A 26,388-nucleotide genomic window follows, 5' to 3' on the forward strand; every position below is an offset into this window, starting at 1 on the left:
CTCCAGCACCAGCAGTACATGACCAGAGAGGAAGGGGTTCTGTTAGTGTCACTCCCCTAGAGGGACAGCCATTAGAAGAGAGACAACAGGGGACATCAGTCAGCCAGGCACAGCAACTGCGAAGAATAGGATGAGTGGGAGGCTTGGTGCAGTTTTACCCAGACTTGCAGGTTGACTGGGGGTTTCTTCTGCTCTCAGGCACCCTTGATACCCTTAGTCACAACTCTGAGGGGGAAGCTGTTATTCTGCAGTGTCAGGTTTAGCAGAACCAGCACAGTTCTCTATATTCTTCCTTAAGATGCAAAGTATAAATAGGAACAAAGAGCTTCCTATAGATACTCAAGTGCCCGTAGTGTTCTTATAGTTCTCAAGTGTCCTTGCTGTGCGAGCTCAAGCGATATCTGTTCTGTTTTCCAGAACCCAATTACAAGGTCATTCCTAAACCTTCTGAAGAAGTACTGCCAGGAGAGGTGTGTCCATCCTGCAGCTGCTCCTATCTGCAGGCAACAATCATTTCTAGAGACCAACCCTGCCTTTTTGCCAAGGAAACTGCCATGGAAAGATGTGGCTCCTCTGGAGCACGTCAGATTGCCCTGTGCTTTGATTTCAGGACACAAATGTGCTCCTTGTCCTGACTCAGAGCGCAGATCTCCACCTGTCCAGAAGCTGCCAGTGTCCTGCTGTCCATATGCATAACCAGCAGCTGACCCACTGTTCATGCGCTTCTTTCCAGTCCCCACTGTTCAAAAACACTGACTACACCTAGAGCTGATGAAATACGATTACATTTTTCTCTTCATTAAACATGATATGGAATCATAATTCACACATATAAAACTGTTTTATTCCTTTTTCCTGTTTGCTTTGGAATTATTTCATGGTCTCGACAATGTAAGTTTAGCAATGCTGTCTCTTCTGCAAAGCCAGTCAGCCGCCGGTACCCTGCAATTTTAATGATCTAATCCGACAGCTAGCATGCTTTAATTTAAAGTTTTATTAACGACCGCTTTCTACCCTCAAAGACTATATTAAAATTTGTTAATGGAATTGGAGATTATAAATGCCCCACTGCAAGGCCCACTTGTGCTGTTCTGCACCACCCCCTTTAGAATTCAGAGCAATCCTATTAACTCTTCTTTATGTTTTGTATAGGTCATTTTGATTGCAGTTTTTTTGTGTACTTCCCTTATGAGATAGCGTTCCCCGAATCTAAGCATTTGAAAGAATATAATTTTACAAAAGATCACATATTTCAGATTCATTATCCTTCAATAGTGAGCTTAAAATTTAATTTCTTTGACTTATTGCAATTTTTTTTTTTTTTTTTTTTTTTTTTTTTTGGTCTACTGGGGGGAAGAAACGAATTCCTTGGCAGTGTCGGATGGTGTGACAGAAGTGACAGGATCCAACCCAGCAAGACCAAGAGGAAGAGGAGGAAGACGCAGGACTGTGCGCAGGATCAGCACCACGCTGCTGTCCGCCTCACCCTTGGGAGTTGGACATGTGCATTCCCTTGCACGGCACACATTGCTCTCACGTGTCCCATTACCGTGTGAAGGCTGTCCCCCCTATCTCCCATACGGCACTGCTGAACCAGGGCCCCCACGTTCATTCTGCAGTGAAAAGGAGCTCCTGTACCCGCTATTTATTTTATTCAAAAAGTCAATGAAAGCATCCCCAATCAGCCAATCTTCACCGATCATAGTCATTGTTTCACACCGACTGTCATTGTTTGCCTCAGGAAGTGTGCTATTAATCATTTGCTATATAGACTTAATTTCTCACAATTCTCCCCTCTTTATTTGCTGCTGCTATTGTTCCTTTCTCCTGCTTAAACGTTTCAGCCACCCAGTGAAAAGGCAGAAACAACATCAGCTTCTCAAGGAACCAAACAATCAATCAGTTCACCGGCTTCACAATGGGACTCAACGGGAGCAGCCGGGCAGCTGCCTGTTGTTTGAATATCACTCACCCGAAAGGCTTGGCCAGCATGCAGAAAAAGCAGTTATTCATAGGAAAAGAGGTAGGTGAAGGACACAGAGGGGGATTTCTAAGTGGATTTTTTTTATATTAGAGATGTTTACACTTGAGCTACTCATCTAGTCTCCTTTTACAGCAGATGAAAAGCACAGAAATGTAGGGTGCGACTCATCTGGTGCATTTGAAATGTCTGCCTTTGGAGGAAATGAAGCAACCATGCTGTGAAGTGCCCATTTCTCTCCATCCTCCCCTAAAAATATCCTGAGTTGAGTAAAACCATTAGATTCAGGTAAGACATGCTCCCTCTTCATAGGGAGTGCCACCACCACATTCCTGAGGTTTCCTAGCTGGCCGGTTAATCCCACCTCCCCATCTCCTTCCTGGAAAAAAGCAGGCACCCTGAGCTTTGCACAATGGCTGAGGGGCAGAGGCTACACAATGTTTCTACAGTGCATTTCCACAATTTATTTTTTGCTGACCTCCATCCAGGTTGGCTGTGACAGTGCATGGTGGCAAACAAATCAGTGCCACTGATGGACAATCAGTTCCTCTCCACCTTCTCTTCTTCAGAGTCATGTTCATTACACTTCATGCTGTCATTCTTCATTAAGGCCCTTTGTACTGATGATGAATTCCATCCTGCTGTGGTATTCATGTACCTGCTCCTCAAGTGGCTTTCCTCCACTCACAGCTCTCCACACCACAGCCCTTCTAATGCACAGTAGTAGCCTCTGGGCTGATTCCTCTGTTTCTAAAATTCTACCAAACTGTCAACAGCTTTCCAGTGTGAGACCTCCAATCCCACCCCTTACTAGGGAAAGGTTCCCATTAGGGAGACCACCTGGACAAGAATGCTTTTTTCAGGGGTGGAATTTCCCCACCTCTGAGTCCGCCTCTAACTCTGATGCCAACAAAGCCAAGTAGACCTTCCTCTGCTTGCCTGCACTCAGTCCACTTTAACTTTACTCAGGCAGTTCAACCCTGCCCATGGCAGGAAGGCTGGAAGGAATCATCTAGTTCCAACTCAAGCCATTCAGTGATTCATAGAATCATAGAATCATCTGAGTTGGAAAGGACCCTTAAAGGTCATCTAGTCCCACTCTCTGCAATGAACAGAGACACATACAGCTGCTCAGAGTCCCATCAAGGCTGACTTTGACTATCTCCAGAGACATGGCATCCACCACCTCTCTGGGCACCCTGTGCCAGTGCCTCACCACCCCTATGGTAAAAAACTTCTTCCTTATATCCAAGCTAATTCTCCCCTCTTTTAGTCTGAAACCATTTCCCCTCATCATACCTATGACTCCATGACTCACCATGGATACCTGCAGTCCATCTACACAGTGCAAGTGCAGAGAACATCACCTGCACCTCCTTCCTTACTGCTATGTGACCCAAAATCTGTATCTCTAAAACACCCAGGGGTGGGACAGACCAACTCAGGCACTCCTCAGTGGCCTTCTTCTTGTTCCTTGCTGCTGATTCCTTCCCAGCACTTGCAGCCCAATCCCTACTGTGATTTAATGCTCCTATCCACATCCAATAGGCTACATGAAATCAGTGTGTTTATTTCATTCACCAGCTCCTTAACACACCACCTGATTCAGGCACAGAAGCAATGGCACATGGCTGCCGAATTTAAGTCGAGAGCTGGCACGAATGGTGAGCACACAGTTCAGAATTTATCTTTTGTGAATATTTGTGTGCTAAAGTTACAGATTTGCTTTTTCACTGTATTTGCAATAGCACTGCTCAAATATTTGTGGAGACTGAACACAGCCTAATTGAAATTCAGTTGAATTCAAATTAATATTCATGGTTTTTTTTTCCCTTACACTCTTCACTCTGCTTTAACTGGAAGCAGTTTTCTGCTGCAGAGCAGGCAGCTGGGAGCTGGAGATCCTGGAAGGGTGCAAAGTTTGGCAATCTGATTTGGATTTCTTGCAGCAGCCACTAGCACAGAGCAGGTGGGACTTTTCCATAAGGAAAGGGCAGAGATTTGTTGCTCGCTAGCAGCAGAGAGGGATCTGGGGACACTGCTTATTTGTAGCTGTGCAGAAGAAGGGCTGGGCTCGCCAAGACCCCAGGACCATCAATTGCTTTTGTCACCATTGATCATGCAATTTTTATTGGAGGTGAGCTGATATTTTTAGCAGGATGTGATGAAAGCCCACAGCTCCATAAAGCATCATTTCCAGACCCCTCTGTTTTTCCCTGCCTTGTCAGACTGCTGCTCTCTGTCTGCCACCAAGGCAATCTTGCACAGGGAGATTAGAGATGCCTGGCACACTGAAACCTTCCCCCAGTCACCCAGGAAACATAAGACATTTTTCTTCTTCTTTGGAAAAACATGGAGATTAAATTGGAAGTGCTACATGGGTGCAGCTCTACCCAGATAAACACACAGGCTGTCAGGATGCAGATGTTCCTGCAGACTCGTACCGCTCACACGCTTCTCAGAGCATCCCAGGTAGTCTGCAAATGCTTTTCATCGGGTATTTATGGCCCCCAGTAAAGCACTAAGAGAGAAATATTCCAAACTACATGTTTAACAAGACAAACAGGAGCAGCAAAAAACACCTGGAGGCACTGCAATGTTTTGAAAAATCTTGTAATCATCTTGGGTGAGGGTTGGTTTTTTTTTTTTTTTTTGGTCCAAAGATGCTTTTACCACCACTGACCCTGCGGATGGTCACAATACTGTTTGTGTTCCTTTCGATTTTTAATAATTGCATCCTCATTCATGCTGCAGCACCCAAAGGCAATGGAGGGGGCAGCTTAGGGGCAGGAAGGGGCACAGACCTGAGCTGGAGTCCTTGCACGGAGAGACTTCCAAGCATCATGCCCCTTTCCTGCCTTTGCAAGGAGAAAAGCATGAGGCAAAATTATCACACCTCTAAATACCAGCACAGCTGAACATGGATTTTAAAAAGTCACTGTACTGCTACAGCCCCAGTTATGTTTCTATAGCTTTTCACCACCACAAATCACAGCCAGGCTTTCTCAAGCACCAGGTTTGCATTTCCATATTTGAACACCTTGCTGGAGAACCCCGTGATGACCTCAGGCTGCAGAATTCAGCACTGAATGCCACAGGAGTGCAGGGGACAGCTGGGGGTTGCCCAGGATTTGTTTTATTTTCAGTGCCATGGTTTCATAACAAGTTTTCACCTTTGGAAGAGTTTGTTTCAGGAGAGTTTCCACTCTGGTTGTGTCCCATGAAAGTCATTGTCTGAACTGGAGCATCAGTGGGCTGTATCAGCTCAGAGGTCGCACTAATCCACTCAGTTCCTCCTGGCACCTGATGCTTCAGGGAAATATGCCATTGTTTAAAGAGGGCTTATCCCCAAATACACATTCTTCTAACTCCCTGGATGTCTATACCCCATCTGGAGTCAGGGTCAGGATGCTGGCAGCTCCACTATGGTGACTGGCAGTCTTGGGAGGAGTGACCATCTGGAATATCAGAGAATCCTATCGTATCCTCAGCTGGATGTGTTTGCCAGCATGTCACCAGCTGCCAGGGTCTAGACATATGGGCTTCTCTTGGAGACCGAGACCTTTGGAGGAAAACACCCACTGTGGCCAGTGAGTGATCCAGGTTGGGGGAGCCTCATCACCATCCCTGCCTTCTTCTCCAAGAGTGCCTGAATCTACAACCCCATTATCTATTGCTTCATGAACACACATGTGCTGGGGAAGACAGCTCTGTGGATGCCTGGAGAGCTCTGAATGGGGACACCTGGATGGAGATAGCTGGGTGGGGACATCTGAATGGGGACACCTGAGATACAGAGATCTGGGGATACATGAGATGGAGATATGTGTATAGAGACGTGGGATGGGGACACCACATTCCAATGGGGACACCTGAGATGGGGACACCTGGGGACACCTGGATTGGGACATGTGGGATGGGGACACTTGGAGACCCTTGAGATGGGGACCCTTGGGATGGGGACACCTAGATAAGGACACCTGAGGACAACTGGGATGGGGACTGCTGGATGGGAACAGCTGGATGGGGGTGTCTGGGCACTGTTGGGATGCGGACACCTGGCTGACCCAATCCCATCTTTCTCAGATGTTTGTCTTAGGGTGGAAGGAGATGCTATAGGAAGACACAGCAAGCTGCTCTTAGGAAGCAAATTTGAGGGGAACTGAGAGGAATTGAATGTACTCTGTACTTTCCCATAATATATGTGCACAAAGGGCTCAGTAGACGGTCTTAAATCTGAATAATTTTTCTGCTTCAATACATTTTCTACATTTCCACTTTAGTTAGTCTTCCCTCTGGGGGAATGCCTGAAGGAGCACCAGACATAAGGTGCAAGGAGAACAAGACACCTCTATCTAAGCTGCTGCCACCCCATGTCCATAACCCTGACCTCTCCTTTGGATGTCCTACAAATGAAAAGGGGTTGTGATGGGGGATAAGGAGCCAGCAAGGAGCTGCCTGAGTGATGCCCCATGCCCACAAAGCAGCACCAGGAGGAGGGGTGCGGACCAGCAGGGCCTTGCAGCCCTGCACGCACAGAGCACTTCACCCTGCATCTGCAGTCTCTGTTTTTCCTGATGTTTCTTCATAAAACACAGGCACAGAAATTGCTGCTGCCCTCCAGCCCTCTGATCCTGCACATGCTTTGGCAGAGATGAATACTCTTGCAGCTCACCCAGCAGCTCAGCCACTGTATTATTAGGTTTCTTCAAAACCCCTGAATGTCCCATCTAGACCTGGTGACTTAATATTTTTTAAATTACCTATTTGCGCCAGTGCCTCTTCATTTGATACCTTAATCCTTAATAGCAACTCACCTTTATTACCAGAAAAGAGCAAGTCAAGAGCAGATTTCTCCCAACATCCCCTGAGGTGGGAACTTATGAAATGAAATCATTTCGCTTCTCAGCTGTGTCCTCATCTTCCTTAATTGTTCCTTTTAACTCCTGGGGAGCCAGCAGACCTGTCTCATCCCTTTGCGAGCTTTCCTTTTCCTGGCAGACTTGAATTACCTATTGTTTGTTTCTACACCTTCCAAGCCTTGCTATTTCTTGCCGGCTTCCTGCTTCCCCTCTTCCTGCTTGTGTTTTCTGCCCCTGTTTATTGACCTCACGAAGGCTGGATTTCCATTTTCTGAAGGACCACTGTGTGGCCCAAGCACCTTCCTGAACCCTGCTTCTTACCTGCTTGGCTCTGCCTTCACCCCACTCATGCCATGCACACATCTTGTGTCCATCACTGAGACCAGCTCTCAGTACAACTGAGCATATGCTGAGATCTTGTTAATGGCAATTAAACTGGAGCACGTGGTTAAGTACCTTGCAGAAGGTAGCTGCTTTGCTGTGTCACTTCTTAAAGAGCATCCATGCCAAATTTCAGAATTTTAATCTCTTCACTATTGACTCTGGATGCTGTCAGCCCGCTTCCTCCTTTTGTCGCAATCTCTCCGTCTAAAGGTTAGCATCGCTGCGATAGGATTTGATGCTCTTCTTTCCCGACGATGATGAACATAATTACATTCTTAATAAGTGAATTAAATTACAGCATGATTTCTCTAACAATGAGCGCTCTCCTCGCGATGGGCTGAAGAGAAGCTGAGCTGCTAGCATGCGGGAGCCCACACCATGCTTCAGAATGAGTGAGTTTTCTAAATTCTATTCCATGCGTTATTGGGACTTTAAAAATTATGTCTTATTCATCTATTGATGACAGTGGCCTCTTGGGTGTAAATTGAAGCAATTACGAAGGATCATGCAAATTAATCAATTATTTTCAGATTATTACATTCAAGCAGTAGTCTTGCTCCTCGATTTAGTTAAACTCTGCCTCTGAGTCAATTTTCAAACCTACAAATTAAGCTATTTATTAGCTAAGAAGATCTGAAAAAAAAAAGAAAAGAAAAAAAAAAGCACCAAAACCCATAACACTCATGAGTTGAATGGCAGAAGAGGTCATTATATAAAAAGACTTCAACACATGCACTGCTATATTTAAGAACGTGCTGCGGTGACAGCCTGACCCCAGTGTGAGCAGGATGCTTGGGATCACAGTGCTGAAGCAGCAGAGGTTCAAAGGCACTGTTGTTGGATTGATGGACAGGACAGTGGGGGACACACCAAAGCATTGCACCCTCTGCCTTGGGTGGACACTGGTGGAACCATCATCCTCTCTGGGCTCCCCTTTGCTGAAAGCCAATGGAGACGACAGCACCAGTACCAGCACACATCTTCCACTGCAGGAAGTTGGGCTAGATGACCTTAAGGGTCAATTCCAGCTCAAACAGTTATCTAATTCTATGGAACCTGCCTGGGGACAAGACCCCTTGAGTGTCACAGATGCTCCCAGCCCTGGCTCGTACCCTCCCCTTTGCAGCTTTAAACCCTACACGTGACATGGTCCATCCATAATGGATTATCACAGCTCTCTCAGATTGGCCCAATTAATGCAAATGCCGATGGGAGCCACAAGGAAATGAATTGGGAATTAGGAGGTGAACTGAGGGGCTCCTTGCCCATGCCTAGCACCTTCCGCCTCCCTCCCACTGCCCAGGCAGAGGGGTTGCAGGGTGGCTGAAGGCTTTTGAGTTTTAATTTAAGTGATTCTAAACCAGCTTTGGGTTTATAGCTAATAAGACATTAGTATGCTAATTAAATTATCCATGGAGTGGTATAAAGAGGCCTTCCTGAAGTTTAATGGCTATGTAAAAGGTAACTCTACTTGCGATGTAATTAATTCATGGAACAATAAATGTATAATTAGATTCTTATTAATATCGGAGAGGCTTTTCCTGCATGAGGAATGAGGACTGGTCATTTTTGCTTTCAGTGTGGGAGAAAGGAGGGGGCAGCTCCTGGCTGCAGAGCACCTCCATCCTCATTTACATCCAGCACCCATGTCTGTCCCAGCCACCAGAGGTGGGCACAGGTCCTGTAGAAACCCCACAGCCCCTGGGCTTCCTTCCAGCCTCACACGAGGTAAAAAGGAGCACCAACCTGAGAGCTTTCCCTGGTACACTGTCCCAGGAACTCCTCATTATTATGTGCATCACAAAAGCAACCCTTCCCAGTGCCTGAGTGGCTACTTTACCAAAGCAGATGCTTCAGCTAACCCTGCTGTCCTCCAGGACCATGAGTTGGATGCAAATCTGTTTCCTCACTGGAAAGCAGGAGTTATGACCACACAGCTCCATTAAATGTGGTTGCAATGGAAATCTCTCCTGGCACATGGGCTGTGATCTGCTCCATAACACCCTGGGTTGACACCCCCACTGGTGTGCAGTTCCTGAAAGATATCTAAACTCAGAAGCTGAGTTTTGTTGCAAAAGCAAGTGGGAAGCTTTGGTTTTAAGTAGAGAGCCCCACCCACTGTGTCCTCAGATGTGGTCCTCCTGTCCTGAGCTGCTCACAGCCAACACAGAAGCTCTCCTGAATGGTACGGACCTCACTTTGGGGTCCCCTTGGTGTCTTCCTGCAGAGTAATGACAGTGTGTGAAGTCCCATTGCCTTTTCCAGGTTTTTACACAGAGCCCCTAAACTTCTCCTCTCTGCACTGGGTTTCTAAAGAGCATGACTTGGGTCAGCACTGGTCTGGGACATTCCTGGAAAGATGGAGGCTGAGCAAACTCCAGCTAAACAGAAAGCTCTGCCAGACCAGAGCTTATCAGAGGAGAGGCAGAAAGCTCAGGGAGAATGCCAGGTGGGAATGGCAATGGTATTCTTTCTACTTGTAAGGGAAATGAAACTGCTGTGAACACATCCGGGGAAGAGAAGCCCTTGAGTTGCTGTGTCTGTGGGAGTATCCCAGGCTTCTCCATGATGTGGCCACTCCAGCCATGAGTCAGCATCCTGAGAATTGTGCTGCAAGCCAGGAGGTGAGCAACAGCCCCAGTCACAAGAACAAAGCTCATCTGGCAAGGATGTAGGATGGGAAATGGCACAACCTCTTCCTCATCCTGAATGTGCTGATCCTGCTGGGCAGCACTCCTTCCCCTCCATGCCCCATTGCCCTGGTGGTGACCCAGCTGCGAGCACATTTCCAGACTGTCCCATGCCACAGGACTGAGTTCCCCAGCCCTTGCTGGACTCCAGTCAGAATGTCTCCAGGGAGATTTGGGGATTCCAGCAAGGCGAGCATCCCGCAGAGCCTTTGCCTGTCTTCCTGATGGCATCCCACTGCCAAGCAGTCAGGGCTGATTGCCCCTTGCCTCTGTACATGGACTGGCTCTCGGATGCTGCAGAGTTAACAAATCGGTCTTTTCTTCCATTACAGAGGAACACACAGTTCCTTGTTTTGATCTCTCCCACCCCTGTCTTTCAGAGGGACGGTCGTTAGCAATTAATTGCCTTGGCGCCTTGTTCATCACAGCTTCTCACTGGGTCCCGTGACACGAAAGCTGAAAGTCACCCCCACAGGTGGTCGCACAGCTCAGTGCCCCACAAAGGGAAAAGCTCCAGCCCCTTCTAGCCCCGTGCCTCTGCATGTGCTAGGGCAGAGTGACACTGCCCTTTTCACCAGGTGACAGCACCTCATTGTACAGCCACAGCAGTGCCACAGCAGCTCAGGGGGGAGGAGAACAGCAGAGCACCTTCCCAGGATTGCAGCTCAGTGAGTGTCCTTCACTTTGCAGCCCACAGCCTTCTCCTGCTCAGCACACCCAAGCAGGATGCAGAACCCAGACAGGCGTCTGACACTCCCGGGATGGGGACATCGATCCCTCCGACCTTTGCAAAGCCCTGTCTGGAAAATGAATGGCACTGCAGAGCACAGAACATGGCCATGGGAAACAAATGTGGCTCCCGAGCTTACAGTGCCACCAGCATCCCAGGAGCAGTGCCAGGCCTGGGATGGGGAGGTCCTGGAAGAGCATTGCCTGCATGGAGGAGGAAGGCTCAGAGTAGGGTGCTCTGCTCTCAGGTCCTAACACTGCCCCAGGAAGGTGCGCAGATACAAAAAGTACCACCATGGGGTGAACTTCTGCCCTGAGGGCTTCTCGGCCCTGCCATACAACATCAGTTCCTGGCAGATGGGAAAACTTCTTTTTCTTCTTTTTCCTTTTTGATTTTTTTCTACCACACTTCTTGCTTCCAGCCTTCCACTTTCATCTCCTTTTATGGATTATCCAACACAGAGCCTATGCAGCCTATTAAACCCCCCCCTCCCCAGCAACCCATTCCCCCCTCCTAAGAGCTGCGAGGGGAAGCAGCACTCCTTTCTGCTCGGTGTCTGCATGCGTGGAGCCCTCCCAGCCCTGTGCAGCCCCAGCTGGCTCAGTCAGCTGTAGAAATGTGCACTCAGATGCAAGGACGAGCACAGAGCGCCTGGGGCTGCCTAGGGATGGCTTATGGGCCAATGTGGGGTGTGGGGAGCTCTCCTCTCCAGGCTGCTTCTTTGCCTCTTGAGATGGGGACCAAGGGATTGCAGCTGGGTGGTGTCTACAACCGTCCTTCCCAGAGCTGCCCAAAGCAAAGACACATCAATTCAACTTCTAATTTTGGGGTTGTTTTTGTGGCATCCAATCCTCACCATCAGGCTGAGGGGCTGCATTTGGAAATGTCCCCACAGTTTCCATGGGGCTGTTTGACCCCATTGAGCCTATCTCCTCCAGAGGCACAAGAAAGATTTTATATGGGGCCACAACAATTCTGTGCTGAAACTCAGCTAGATGAAATCCATGGCATCTCCCTTCCATTAAAAAAAAAAGACAACAACCCACAGTTATCTTCCCCAGAAGAGACAGTGGGTTGATCTCACTTGATCTCTTTTTGCCAAAGACACACTACATTTTATTCTGTTTCTTATTTACCCCCATGTACCTTTGTTTCTTCACTGTTACCGTGTCCTTTACATATGATTTTAGGCCAGCACAGGTGCAAGAAGGTTGTATTTTTCTTCCTCCTTAGTAGTGGGATATTTGTTCTTCAGCCAGGTGCCACTAATTAGATTACAGCAGATTTATTATAACTATTTCCCTCTTCACCCATGCACCTGTGACCCCATTCTCCCTCTCACTGCTCCTGTGTCCTTGCGCAGGCTGCAAAGGGAAACCTCAGACACGCTCAGGGCACCCAGTCCTCCACAGCTAACATGGAAAGTAGGCTACCAGGTTAACCTTCTCTGGGGTTTGTTGTGATTTTCCTGCCTGCTGCCTTGGCTGTGTCTCCAGTTGAGACACCGGTCCATCTCTGTGTGGCACATGCAAGGTTGTCACCGCGTTTCAAAGTCACTATTGTGAGCCAGGCTCTGATTTGGAAGAGACTTTCTTCCTCGCTCCTGCAGGGAAATTAATTTCTCTTAAATGTGCTGATGTGCAGATAATTTGCCTGTGGACCCAGCAGATTTGCAGTCAGCAGGCCGCCCCGGTCAGTGCCAGAGAGCAGCATGTCACGCCAGACCATGTCTAACGCCTTCTGAGTGATGGGACTTTGGTCTTGGAAAGGCACCCGGTGCCATCAATCCCCCCCAGGCTCCTCCAGGGACTGGGTGTGGGAGGGCTGTGAGTTGCCAGCAGATCCTGGCAGCTTTCCCTCCACCACCCCATGTTGCTCTTGGTGTGCGCGGCCCCACAGCAAAAAGATTTTTTGCTTTCCAACCTGACACATCTCCCATGAGAAACCTGCAGAGCTCAGCTCCTGCAGAACACAGGATGGGCCTGAGCGTTGCAGCTTGGGGAGATGGCTGTGCTGACCCCCAGCAGAATGGGGTCCCTCTGGAGTTGGACCACGTGGCTACAAGTGACAGCTCTGCAGATATCCTCATCGAAGTACAGCAATACGGATGGGTCCTCTGGAAGCAGCAGCTGACTCTCCGCCAGGAAGCTAACTCAGCAGTGCCCTCGATGCTGCTGTTTCTGGACTCTGCAAAGTGCTTCGTTTCATCTGTCTCTACACATTTCCACTTACCCAGATGGTTTTTGTCCCTACCATTATAACATCAGGTGGATGCTGCTCCCAACATCTCTAGAAGTTGACTCTTCTAGGCATATTGAGGTTCCCTCATTCACAAGGATCTACTTCACCCAAAGAGAAACCCTCAAAGGCGCAGACCCAGCCAAGACCTCCACTTGGAAACAGCAACCTAAGAAATCCAGAGAGACAGAGATGTGAATATAAGTAGGTTACTAATTACTATCTGATTTTCCAGCTCTTTCACCACTGCTGCTTTTGCACAACCTGAGTCTCCATGGGAAGCCAAAGATTTACCTAAATACCAGGTCCCTAGCTTGGCAGCATAGAGGCACATTGAGACGTGCATCTGTTCACATTTGCATTTGGGCTTTCCTGAGCTTCTGATCACAGCCATAACTTCCAGCTAGCCCGAGGAGAAGCATTTGTTGCGTGATCTTCAATTAAGAGATGCTAATTGGCAGGTTACCACCTGAGTCCTTCCTGCCCATGGGACATCCTGATGCACAGACTCTGCAGGCTGCATTGAGGGTGCAGGCAAAGTTGCAGGGTGAACTGGGAGGGGCTGGGAGAGTCCCATTACCCCAGCGGGTCATTCCTATAGAGAAGAGTCATAGCAAGAGCAGAGGAAACTAGAGGAATGTGTGGTGGGACAACATCCCACCATGACCAGCTTGAAGGGCAAGGCATGGTGATAGAGCAGTCTCAGCCATCAGTTATGCAAAATGAAGAGTAGAGCAGATATCTCCATAGACACTTCTGTTATTCAGGTACTCTTCCCCTGGTGAAGGTTTTAGAGCACGTAACAGTGTATTTGGTGCTGCCTTGGGCTCAAGGACCTGGAGAACTAGCTAAGTTGAAGTTGAGAGATGCCCTTAATGGAGTGACTTGGAGTTGAAAGAAATCTCAGGGATTGGTGGTGGTGTGGAGGAAGTAGCTGCAAGCCACAGCAGAAGGATGAGATATTCTCCTGGCCCTGTACGACCTCTGTATGTAGAGAGGCAAGCAGGACTCTGCACCATGCCTTCAGTAACCCCTGTCTTTGGGCTTTGTGATGGGTTGGTTGTGTCAAGAGTAAGCTGGGGCGACCGTGGCTTCCAAGACCAGAAATTTAACAGCACTAATCTCAATTTCTGATTTTCATCCTCTGGACTTCAGGCTTATGGAAATCCAAGTGCTACAAGCACAGAAACCTAGGCAGTAAATTCAGATTCAGTAAAAGGGATCTGCAGTGCCATATGCAGTGTATATTTGTTAAATTTCCACTGAGTACAGAAGACTGGAAGGCATCGAACAACGTTATTATTCAGTGACAGATGGGAACAGAGTAATTTTTTTGGTGAGATTTGTAATACTGATGGAGGGCACTGAAACTATACAAGCTATATGTAGAGATAGCAATATTTTGTTAAGAAGATGTAGGAATACTTCTGGGCTTACTCTTAGCTGTCCATGAGAGGGATGGTGTTGAACCACTGACAAAGGATTGTCCCAGCTACAAAGTCTAAGAGCTGGGAAATACTCTATTGAGAATAGGATCTTCCTGTTTGACATGACAAAAAAATGAAGAGAATTTCAAGAACAAGATAATACAGAACCCGTCAAGGAAAGAGCTGGGTTATTTTTTCAGTAATTGGACGAAAGATGTTTGTTCTGCTACAAGACCTCATAGCACTAGTCAAAGCAGGTGAAACTGGATTTAATGTCCTCATTAAAGCATTGAGATGTTTTTATTCACCCGAGGGGAAAAAAAAAAAAAAAAGAAAAAAAAAAAAAAAAAAGTCTTTTTCTGATAGATTTTGAGAGCCTGCATGGGGTGAAACACTCTGTGAAATAAAGATCCAGCTGAAAGGTTTCCCTTTCAAGTGCTGGTGTGGTCGTGGCCCTCTCCAGGTCTTTTAGCACCAGGGCATGCAGGTAGGCAGCCTGCAGAGGAGGAAACCCCGGAGCACAGAACTGTAAAGCAACAGTGCAATCAGCTGCACGGGTTTCTGGGTGGTGGCCACTCACAGATCTACAGCACTGTCACAGAGTTGTCACATGAAAAATGCTTTGAATAGACAGGCTGCCTCTCCAGGAAAGATCAGCTTTGATCCTGGTGGGGAAATCAAGCAGCTATTGCGAAGATGCAAATTTATGAAATTCCTACACCTGGCATGTTCACACGTAGGGAGCATATTAAGAAATCACAACATCTAAGAGCACTCCCTGCAGTGGGGAACCCAACCAAATTGTTACTGTGTGCTTCCTTCCTCGCAATCAGCAAGATCTGAAGATTTTGCCAAGCCCCCAGCGTAGGCACAGAGAGACCACAGCAGCACAGAGAGATGCTTTGCAAAGGGTCTCCCTAGACAAACTCTGTACACTCCTCCATTCCTCTTCTGAGGTACTGCTAACCTCAAAAGCTTGATTTTATTTAAATATCAAGGGAAAGGCTTCACTTTGTAAGCAGAGAGCCCTTGAAGACAGCCCAGTGGTAGGGATGCATGAAAGCTTTCTTTCCTTGCCCACCACGTCCTCAGAGCTGCAGTCCTCAGGACCTGCAGGTCTGGGAGTCCCCCGGGCATCCCCCACCTCCCTCGAGCACAAAGAGCCACGCTCAACATATCCCTTTCTGCAGGGTCCTTCTGGGATCACAAACGTGTAGGACACTGAGGTTTGTTCTACCCAGCCATCTTCCCTGCAACACAGCTGGAAGATGAAACTGGAACATGAGCCATGCAGGGACGCTGGCGCTAGCCAGAATTGCAGCTAGGAAACAGCAGGCATGGAATGTCTGGATCCTGTGATATGTCTCGTACCTCGTGTTCTTTTCTGGAGGGAAGAAGCTCTGAACAAGAAGGGAACAACTTTCTGCTGACTGACTATCCCAACCCAGACATGGTCAGCACTGTGGTTGGTTCAGTGCCTCTTTCAGATAGGGGTTTGTCCAAGAAATGCCACCCTGCACCTGAGCCATACATTCCCCATGCAGGGCTAATTGCAGCCACACTAGAGCTGTCTGCTGCTCTGAGCCTCTCCAAAAGCCAGAGCACATGGGGAGAGTGTGAAGCATTGAGCTAAAGGCAAATCCCCCATCATGGGACAATGGATGGACAAAATCCCTTCCAAGTCAGATGGATGGGGATGGACCTTTCCAGAGAGGTGACCCCATGGCAGACCCTCTCAGGCTTGGGTCTTCTCCCACCCAGCTTCCAGGCTGGCCCAACAGCTCGATGACACCTAAGCATCACCCTGGTTGGCTTTTCAGGGAACAGCATCCTCTGACCAGCACATATTTTAATACCCACTCCTACTGGAGGCACGGTGGGACTGATTAAGCATTTGCCCTGCAGAAAGCAGAGCAGACCTGCCCTAATCTTATACCATCTTCCCAGGAATGGACCCAGCCAGCAGTTGGCAAGCAGAGAGAGCAAACTGGGAAGTACTCACTGCTGCACCCAGCCTGATTTTATCTGACCTTGGAAGAAGGTCAGCCCGTGCTGCCCCTGCACAGAGCTGTGAAAGGCAAATCCACAGTGTTCAGCAAATCTCTTCGTCTAACAGGCTCATTTCTTCTCAAGAATTCATTTTGGAGGGATTCGGTGGCATTGACAGAGGTGGCACTAGTAATTTCACTGCTCATATTCAGGATGTAGCACTTCATCCTTCGCCCTACAAGTGGGTTAGCCTGTGAATTGCTCTGTGCTTCAAGTTGCAGAGCCTGAATTATTTCGGCTGCGGGACATGGGCTGCTCACCAGAGCTCAGCTTTGAGATTGCATCGGGGCTCACCAGCAGCATAGGGAGCTCATAACTCCAGCACCGGTTTCAAGCACTGGTGGCTGCAAATGACAAAATCCTCGGAAAGCTTCATGTGGGTGCTGGAGCTCCTGACATAAGCTCTGAGGGAAGCTGAGGCCTCTTCCAACGCAGCACAGCAGATGCACAGTATGTCCCTGTTAAAAAAGAAGGGGAAGGAGACAAGATGCTGCTGCTCATTTTCACTGACACAACTTGCTGCTGGGTGCACGTCCCCATGCAGGGCCACATGAGCGTGCTTCAAGCACACGTTCCTCACACATGGGTCTCAAAGGGCTTGGGCAGGCTCATGCCCACAGCATGGAACAAAGATCTGGGGTCTGATTTTGCCTACTTCAGGCTGGGTGGCTCTCAGCAGTCTGCTAGGGGTGGCTGGAGCTGGGTGCAAAGCTAGGCAGGCTCCTGGGGATATGAAGGCCCTCAGCTGTGCACATAGTGGAGGTCAGCAACACTCTTCAGACCCCCTCAACATGCTGTGCCAGGGGAACCAGCAGCCTCTGGGCAGAAAGCAGGAGAACTGCAGGGCAGCATCACTCCTGGTCCACCTGTCTCTTTTGTCCTTGCTACTTTCATCTTGCTGTGCTCTTACTGCTTCCAATCCCTTTCCATCTACATTGGTTCTTGTGGGTTTGGAACCTTGCAGTCTCTCAGTACACTTCTGTCCAGCCCTCTCTCTTCAGCCAGGTTCTAGTAGGGCTGGTACAGCATGACTCTGCTGCATTCACAGTCTGCTCTGCAGTTCCTGCATTGCTTTCCCACCCACTGTCCTAATCTGCCACAGCTCGTGACCTAGAGGTCCAGTCACAAGAATCCCTTTGGGATCCCATTTATTTCTGCAGCAAGACTTAAGCTATGAGTTAACTACTTGCTTCAAACTCCAGTAGGGTAGCAGGGTAGAGAGCGTGGTGCAGCCTCTGGAGGGCAGCTGCTCCAGCCAGCACGTCACAGAGAGCTGAGCCCTCACAGCTCTGCAGCTTATCCCAGGAGGGCTGCTGGCAAGCAAAGTACACAATTACAGGAGCAGAAGAAGGAGCTGGGGGCTCCTGAAACACTGGCTGATGGTTGTGCTATAAGGATCTGACAGACAGCATACTTCTCTTCCATAGCCATTGATCCTGTATAAAAAAAGGAAACGGACTCTTTCAGCCCTGCAGAAAGAGTGAGGTCTCAGCTGCATGCCTGTGCATCACCCCAGACTGAGAACACCTCCATCCCTGGTAAGTGGGATCAGAGCAGGGCATGCAATTGGCCAAAGACATAGCAACAAGCTGCCAACTACCCTGGGGTCACCACTTCTTCACCATGACATGCACAGAGAGTCTTGCTCTGGTGCTTTGGAAGGATGGTGTGAGGGACACATCAGCAGTGGGCACACCAGATCCCAGCAGGACAGCTTTGGGTGGACCACCAGAGGCACTGCAAGGGAGTGCTTCACTCTCAGCTCAGTGGGAAGCAGAAGGCAATAGCAGATTTGCACAGGGTGGTTTTAACACAGGAAAAACATGTGGTCCTTGAGAACAGCTTGTGAGCAGGCCAGTGCTTGTCTTCATATCCCAAGCAGCAATAAGCTGCAGCCTCTCCAGGTTTGTTTCAGGGTGATGAAGCTGGAGGAGGTGGCTTTGACAGAGCTCAAGTTAACGAAACCACATTGACCACTATGTCATCAGCTGCTCCTTGTGCTATAAGCTGTGCCCTCATGCCATGGCTGTGTCCTCCAGCTGTCACAAAGAGTGGGCTTGGCTGAGAGGCTGCACACTGATGCTTCCAACTCCTTGTGCCATGCAGAGACATGGCAGGAGCTTGCTGGAAAGGCCGCTCTCCAGACTCACCCTGCTCCTCCGGTGACCACTTGCAGTCATAAAAACTGCCTAAAAATAGCAAAGTACAACATCTGCAATGTAGCATTTCCTCCTCTCCCCCTTCTCCCGGCTTTGTCACCTCTGATGTCCCACCAGCTCTTTCCTTTCCCAGTCTGCACGGGACTGGGCAACACAAACATGTCCCTAGGTCTCTGCTGGGCCCCTCGTTTCCCACCATGTTTCTCAAGGTCTCCAGGATCCAGCCCCACAATTACCTAGCCTGCATCCTTCTTGGGACTGAAGAAAGCACAGGGGCCCCTTCCTGCCCTACAGCACAATTCCTCTGGGTCTGCAATTCACAATAGCAGCGACCACAATCATCTACCTGGTACACTGAGTGCTTTCTGCTCGAGGCTATTGCTCTCCAGGTGTTTCACTCCCATTGAGTTGTCTTTGGGGTTATTTTCCCACAACAGAGGATATGCATTCACTGGGGGCTGGTTGAAATCGTGCTTCCTACCCACAGCTCTGGTCCTTCCGCATTCCTTTGTGTTTCACTTCTCACCAGAGTTTGCATCTCCTCCCAGTTTGAAGTTATCTGCAAATGTAATTAGTGTGCTGCTAGCTCCCCTCCTTTACATCATTAATGCTCCACCAGGGTGGATTTAATCCCTCTCTCCCCTCTCCCCATGACTCCTGACTATCAAGCGGCATCAAACCAATGGAGATGCGCAGGTCAGCCCAGAAAGTGAGGCTTGGCAGTGATTAATTTCCATTCGTCCTATTTCAGGCATGGTACTGGGATGCCTGTGGTTGCCAGGCTGCAGCATCCACACCTCGTTCCCTGCATCCCCACATCATCCTGAGCTCAAGTGGCTGTCACTGCTGAGATGTGTCCTCAGCTCCGAGCATCCATTTCCGATGGGATTGGAGGGGATGGAGGGGGGGAGGGGGGGGGGAGAGGGGGAGGGGTCAAGTAGAAAAAAAAATGAAGTAGTGGGTTTTAGGCCACCAAGAGTTAAGCCATCCATTCCCAACAGGGCCCCCAGCACAGCGCGTGATTAGAGCCTGGAAGAGTTTGTACCAGGATTTTCGGAGCAGCTATTCTTTCCAAAAATACGAAGTCATTCCTTTGAAGAAGAGGGGAGGGAGGGGGGAGGTGGAGGGGGGGGGGGGGAAGAAATGAAGGCTCTCTCTAATCTCTTCGTTGCAGAGTTTCACCTCCTGCTTTCTCCGTCCTTCTCCCAGAGCCGAGGAAACCTGGAAAAGGGGGCTGGGGGAGGGGGGATATAGCGTTGGGTACATCGCAGGGGGAGCCGCCACCCCCCCATAGCTCCCCACCCCCACCCCTTCGCCAGGACCACAACAGCTTCACGGAGCTGCGGTGCGAAAAGCGGTGAAAAAGCATCGCGTGCAGTTCGTGCCCGGACCCCCATCTCTCCCCCCCCCCCCCGCCCTGCGGTTCCCACGCTCCCCCCGGAGCTCAGCACAGAGGATTCGAGCCATGTGCGAACCCTCCGCACCAGCTCAGCCTCCCACGCAGCTCCTCTCGCTGCCTCGTGTTTTTCCGAACGCTCGGAGCCCACGAGGAGGGACGAGGACTGACTCAGTGCGTTGCACCCCCGCCTGCTGCAGCATCCCGGAGTTGGGGGGGGAGGAGAGAGGGGGGAAGAGGGTGGAAGGGCTGCTCCCGCAGATGCTCTTTCCCATCGGGTTCGGCTGCGAGAGGGCGCAGTGAATGGAGGGAGAGGGGCTGCGGTGCTCCCAGTTCTGGTCCCAGCTGTGTCGTGGCGGTCACCGGGCCGTGGGCAGCCCCAAGCCCTTTCTCATAAGGACATCTAGTGGCACCATGACGGACGGCACTCGGTCCCTCAGCCCCTCTCCACCCAGGGTCCCCCCAGCCTCTGCCATCGGCTCTACCACCCGCATATTGCTTAACCCTGATAGGGGCAAAGCTGGATCCTACCAGCGGTGCCCCTGGGACATGGTCACTGAGATGGGAACATCTCCAGGAGAAGGGTGAGCCTAGGGGGATGTCTGAGCTGTTGTGAAAAGGTACAGAGCTGCAGGACAGATTGTGGGAGGCTCCCATCCCTTTGCAGGGATGCGAGCACACACAGAAATATACAGAGGTCCTTTGGGGGAAAAATGGACGTGCCAAGGAGGAAAGAGCTCAGTGGGATAGTGCTGGGATGGTGCAGAACAGCACACACAGGGACAACATGGGACACCTGATGAAGGTGTTTCTGTTCATTGCAAGGGAGTTGGACCAGAGGACCTTTAAAGATCCCTTCCAACCCAAACGATTCTGTGATCCCATGAGCTCCTGGAGCCACAGGCCGGGCCAACCTTTCTTTGTGCAGCAGAGAAGAAGGACAAATGGGGAGGTGGGGAAGCCCTTGAGCCCTGCATTCCCTAGGGGAAACCAGCAGAGACCTAAATACACAAGCACTGGGACATGGGTTCCAGCAACAATAACCACAGTTTTCCTGCATGAGAGTTGGGATGAGAGCAGTGACCCACACACAAGCATATCCCACCCTCTCATCAGTATCTTAGTCTTTCCAGAAACATTCTGCAGCAGAACAATGTATGCATGGATGTGGATATTTCTGGGAAACAAAACAGAACCCACCTGCAATGAGCTCCATGCAATTAGGGTAAACACGTGTGGAAGGATCAGTGCCGTGCCCCAGGCACACATCTGCCTCCACGCAGCTATTTCCTAGCAAACCTCTTCAGAGCATAATGACCATGAATAGCGTGGACTTGAAGAGCATTTCCATTACAGAAAGGGCATATCATCTTCTGCCTTTATTCAAATGAAAACAGTAATGAAATCACTGCTGCTTAATACAGATGCACTTGGTTAGACATGTACTCGCTTTTTGGGGTTTTTTTTTTTTTTTTTTTTTTTTTTTGCTTTTCTGTTTCATGGTCAACATTTATGCATTGCTGTCAGAGAAATTGCTTTAATTTTCCATTCTGTTTCAAGACCCTTTGCTGAAAACAAGAAGTATTATCCACTGAAGAACTGTGAATTAACTCCATCTAATATCTTAGGAGCAGACCTAACACCAAATGGCATTCACTTACATTTTTAATGTACCGATGAAGTCATAGAAATCACTAACTTAGAGGCTGGCTCATCAAATTTTTCTTGCTAAAGCATATCCCATATCTCCTACTCTGAGTCTCCCCTAGAGACCCCATCACTTCTTTTAATGATTTTCATTGTCTAGCATCAACGTTTTAAGGCTGGCCATGAATGATGTGTGTGAGCAAATTTCTAAACTTCATTTGGCTTTTCATTTATGGTGTCAGAATGAGTCTGAGCTGTTGGTGTTGCTTGTTTTTCTCCTTTTGCTGGCCCCTAACTCAGATCTTATGTGTGCTCATTTGACTTAAATGAGGCTACATGCAGACTAACAGAGTTGTCCTTCCATGAGGACAACTAGAGTCTGGCTATTGGGTTGTCCCAGCAGCAGCAGCCACCACCCCAAAGCATGATTTTTTTAGAGATTTCTTAGTTGCATTCCCCAACATAGCCCTTTATACACCCAGTAGTTATTCAGCACACAAGTTCAAATCTGCTACACCAAATCTCCTTTTTTTTCCCCTTCCAGGCTCAGCAAGTTATTATTCTGTGCAAGCACGATGCCCTCCCAGGACAATACTACAGGACGGCATTTGCTTGGATAAAACAGTTTGGCAACACTTGCTCTTGAGGAAATTTGTGGTCTGTGTGTTGGGGAATGACTCAGTGGAGCCAGGAGCTGTCTGAAAGCCCCCGCTGAGGATTTGCTCTGAGCACAGCCTGCAGGGCTGGTGGGTGGGCAAACAATGTGGCTCAGGAGCCCCTGTTCAATAAAATGAATTTGTCTTCAAATAGACTTTGCCTTGTTTCACTCAAAATACTTCAGCTTTCTGCACTATAACACAAGAAAAAAGAAGGTTTGGTTGAAAAGCTGCCATGCAACAGCGATGCCCATTTCCAACCATAACTGGCTCCCATGCAGCTTCTTTGCATGCTGCCCACCTGCTGGCCTGGCAGGTGGCAGTCCCCAGGGCCTGGCCCTGTCACCAAGTCCAGAGAAAAGTTAAGGACAAAGGTCAGGGTACCAGATTTGCTGCTGGTTCCTCCTCTTTTCTCTCTGCTTTGAAGTACTCTGCTCTGGTGTAATATGCCATGTGGTGCTGGGTGGAGGAGCACATCTCTGAACCCTCAGAACCCCTTGGCATGCTGCTGGTGCAACCAGCTTTGAGGGCACACATACAACACAGATACCACTCCCAAGGCCTACATATTTCTAGACAGTGACTTGGGTGAATAAACAGTCCCCAGGGATGGATGACATTGGCATTCCGCATGCATTTGCAAGATCTCCCTTGGATGAGCCTAATATACCCCTGGTCTACTATTAGATATGGAGGTTGGTGGTCCTGCATGCTCCAGAGGGGTTGGAGCTTGATGATTCTTGAGGTCCCTTCCAACCCAAGCCATTCTGTGATTCTGTGACCTCTTCCAGGCATTCCATACGCTCTTCTCATTTCTGCTGTCACATTCACCACCCACACTGTGGGAGCACTGCCATGAGAACAGGCACCCTCACCCTCATAGGCAGCAGGCTTACGAAAGTCTCATACTAAAGGAGATTTTTCTATTTGGGTTCATTACTCAGTGATGCCAGCCATTAAAATGGGCCTTGCAGTCCGGTAGGAAGCACTGCACCCCACATGTTTAACATGTCACTGGTTGGACACCATCAGCCTTAGGAGATTCATTTACAACTCAACGGGAATGGCACTGCTGTGCAGACATACTTGCAGGACTACACAGGCTGTTCTCAGGAAACATTTTCCTACATTATTTACCAGGACATACCCACTTCTAGGAGCAGCAGGGCCAGCTTGGGAAAGGCAGCCAGGAGCTGAGGGTGACCCCAACTCAGGCAGTGCCCCCACCTGCAGGAGCAGCTCCACATCATCAAAACACAGCAGGCAGAGCAAGGTTTGGGAACAGAACTGACCAGCAGTCCCAGACACAGAAAGCAATGAACTGAACCCAAAGTCCATCCATGGGTCTGGTCAAGAGCAGTATTACAGGCTAGCAAAGATCCAAGACCCATTCAGGAGGCAGGGCCAGGACAGCAGTTAGACTCGCCACCAACACAGCTCTGTAAAGGTGAGAAAAAGAGCTAGGGCTGATCTTAAATAGCTGCTGGCATGGGCCCTGGTGGGGCTGGTCAGGGCCATTAAGTTCTCCTTGTGTAACCATGGCCCTGACACCTACTATGGTTCATTGTGACTTCATTACCATGCAATTAGAGTTCTGAGAGTAGGGCATATTTTCTTAAGAGGTTTCTTCTAATGATGAACTTCTGGACTGAATTCAATTTGAAGACGCACCTTTGGCAGCCCCAGAGACTGTCGTGTCTTCCAGTGACAGAGTCATCTGAGAGGTTCAACAACCCTGATACCAAAGCCATTGTTATCTACAATCAAAACGTGTATGGTCTGGAAACTCAAGGAAAATAGAGGTGAAACACTGGTGTGTGAGGCACATTTAAACACAGACAGAAACCCACAATCAGCTGAGTGTCCCCAGGAAAGGAAGTCCCCATGCTCACACCCTGTAGAGCAGAGCTGCCAAAGGGAGGAGGAAACATGCCCCAACCTCAAGGCATGTCCTCACCATGGGACTAGGCAACTCAGCAAGCAGAGGAGCACACATAGACATGGTGGAGGATATTGCCCCTCTTTTACATGGATGAATGCAGCTAAGCCTACTCCTTGTGTTTAGATGAGAGCAAAGCTCCTCAGTGATCCTTTAAAGATGGATTCAGCACATTCCTAGGTGAGTAGTTTCCGAAGTTAATTACCTTTCCTGTTAAATATTTGTGTCTTAATTCCAATTTGAATTTTTCTAACTTCAGCTCCATCTGTCAGCCACTGAGCCTTGTCTTTGCCTGCTGGATGAAAGGACCCTCTGCTATCAGAAATCTCCACCCTGTAAGTACTTAGACACTGAGATCAAGTCACCTCTCAACTTGTTCTCTGATGAGCTAAATAGGTTGAACTCCTTAAGCCTATCATCGCACAGCAGGTTTTTCAGACCTTTTCTCATTTTTGCAGCTCTTCTCTGAGCTCTAATTTTTTTTTAATCCACAATAAAAGCGTGGATGCCACTATTTTATACAATATTCAGTAATGCTCTCCCTACACTTTGGATCACTTTTCCATCCTAACTAATAGCCCCTCAAAATACATGACTGTCACATGCATTAATTATAAATTGGACTGGTGTCTTGCTTATCTGTCTTTTTAAGTTCCCTACTGTACCTTGGGTTTTGTTGAAACTCTCCCCAGATCTCCACATATGGATGACATTTTTACTGTGAGTACCGTAGCACTGAGCTTTCCATTCCTAAAAGGCACAAGGCTTGTTTGCTCTGCATCTGACAAACCGGTCTGCAACTTAACTCCCGCTGTTAGGACTTCAAATCTGGATGTAGACAGAACCTGCGGATTGAAAGTTATCCCACTGCAGTGAGTCAGTCCTTGGTGTACATACGTATCCTCGTCAGTCCTGGTAAGTCCATCACCTATGTGTGGAAGTGCAAAGCCACATGAAACCACAGCCAGCACTTCCTGGGTGGACACCTCTTCATTGGGAAACACTGCAGTTAAATTGCTTCTCCCAGCACTGCTGCTCATACCTGGTTAAATGAGAGGGCATGGCTATGACTAAGTCCCAGCACAGAATCATGCAACGTTGCAGTCCAGCCCTAAACACTGTCCAAAAAATAAAAAGGAAAACAGTCTATTTCAAGTCTTTTCCACCTGCTTTCTTTCTCCTCAGCTCCCCTGTCAGCAAAGCACAATCTAGGACACACAACCAGTGCATGAAATCACTCCTTCCATCTCCCTTCCAAGGCCACTGTTGCTGGGCCAAGTCAATGCAGAGGAGATGATGGCACTGCTGCAGGTAATTAGCAGTGCTGCCTTCAGTCCAGGCACGCCATGTACATGTACACTCTGGCTCCAGGTGTCCTGGGGGAGTGGGGAGAGTGGCAGCTGTGGTAGGTCCATCTGGGCTGGAGCGCCTGAGGACAAGGCGGGCTGGAGGATGCACAACTACAGAATTAAGAGGAATACGTCATTGGATGGATTCCCAACAGGGATGGCAGAAAGTACGCTCGGTTTGTGCATCTCAGTGACCCACTTCCAAATCTTCCTATTCCCTAAATGGAATCTCCTTCAATTTATAACCACTCTGTCTCTTTTCTGGTGCTAAGAAGCCATTATCACCGTGTCTACCCTGAGTCCTCACAGCTGACTTTAGATGCCACTTCTTTTTACTGCGGTAACAATAACCTGTATATGCAGCATGTCGGCCGGCCAAACAGCTGTGCTGCCTGCAGAACTAAGAGATTTAGCAGGTCAGCCATGTCTGGAGATGGGGAAAGGGGAAGACGGGGAAAGGGGAAGGGGAAGGGGAAGGGGAAGGGGAAGGGGAAGGGGAAGGGGAAGGGGAAGGGGAAGGGGAAGGGGAAGGGGAAGGGCAGGGGGAAGGGGAAGGGGAAGGGGAAGGGGAGGGGGAAGGGGAAGGGGAAGGGGAAGGGGAAGGGGAAGGGGAAGGGGAAGGGGAAGGGGAAGGGGAAGGGGAAGGGGAAGGGGAAGGGGAAGGGGAAGGGGAAGGGGAAGGGGAAGGGGAAGGGGAAGGGGAAGGGAAGGGAAGGGAAGGGAAGGGAAGGGAAGGGAAGGGAAGGGAAGGGAAGGGAAGGGAAGGGAAGGGAAGGGAAGGGAAGGGAAGGGAAGGGAAGGGAAGGGAAGGGAAGGGAAGGGAAGGGAAGGGAACATTATGCTACATTACTTTTTGGATCACTTGGATGACCAGAGTTATC

At 49.0% G+C, this 26,388-nt stretch overlaps 1 long non-coding RNA gene across 1 annotated transcript; it reads left to right on the forward strand.

The window, feature by feature from the left end:
- Window positions 1-22,504: 22,504 nt before the first annotated feature.
- LOC149915873 (uncharacterized) lies at window positions 22,505-25,914 on the forward strand. Its single transcript, XR_016471366.1, has 6 exons — window positions 22,505-24,338; window positions 24,418-24,493; window positions 24,811-24,878; window positions 24,977-25,073; window positions 25,344-25,674; window positions 25,780-25,914. It is a non-coding gene; the product is annotated as an uncharacterized LOC149915873 (long non-coding RNA).
- Window positions 25,915-26,388: the final 474 nt, after the last annotated feature.

This window comes from Phasianus colchicus, chromosome 15, assembly GCF_987193195.1.
Source record: "Phasianus colchicus chromosome 15, bPhaCol1.hap1.1, whole genome shotgun sequence".
NCBI classification, from domain to species: domain Eukaryota; kingdom Metazoa; phylum Chordata; class Aves; order Galliformes; family Phasianidae; genus Phasianus; species Phasianus colchicus.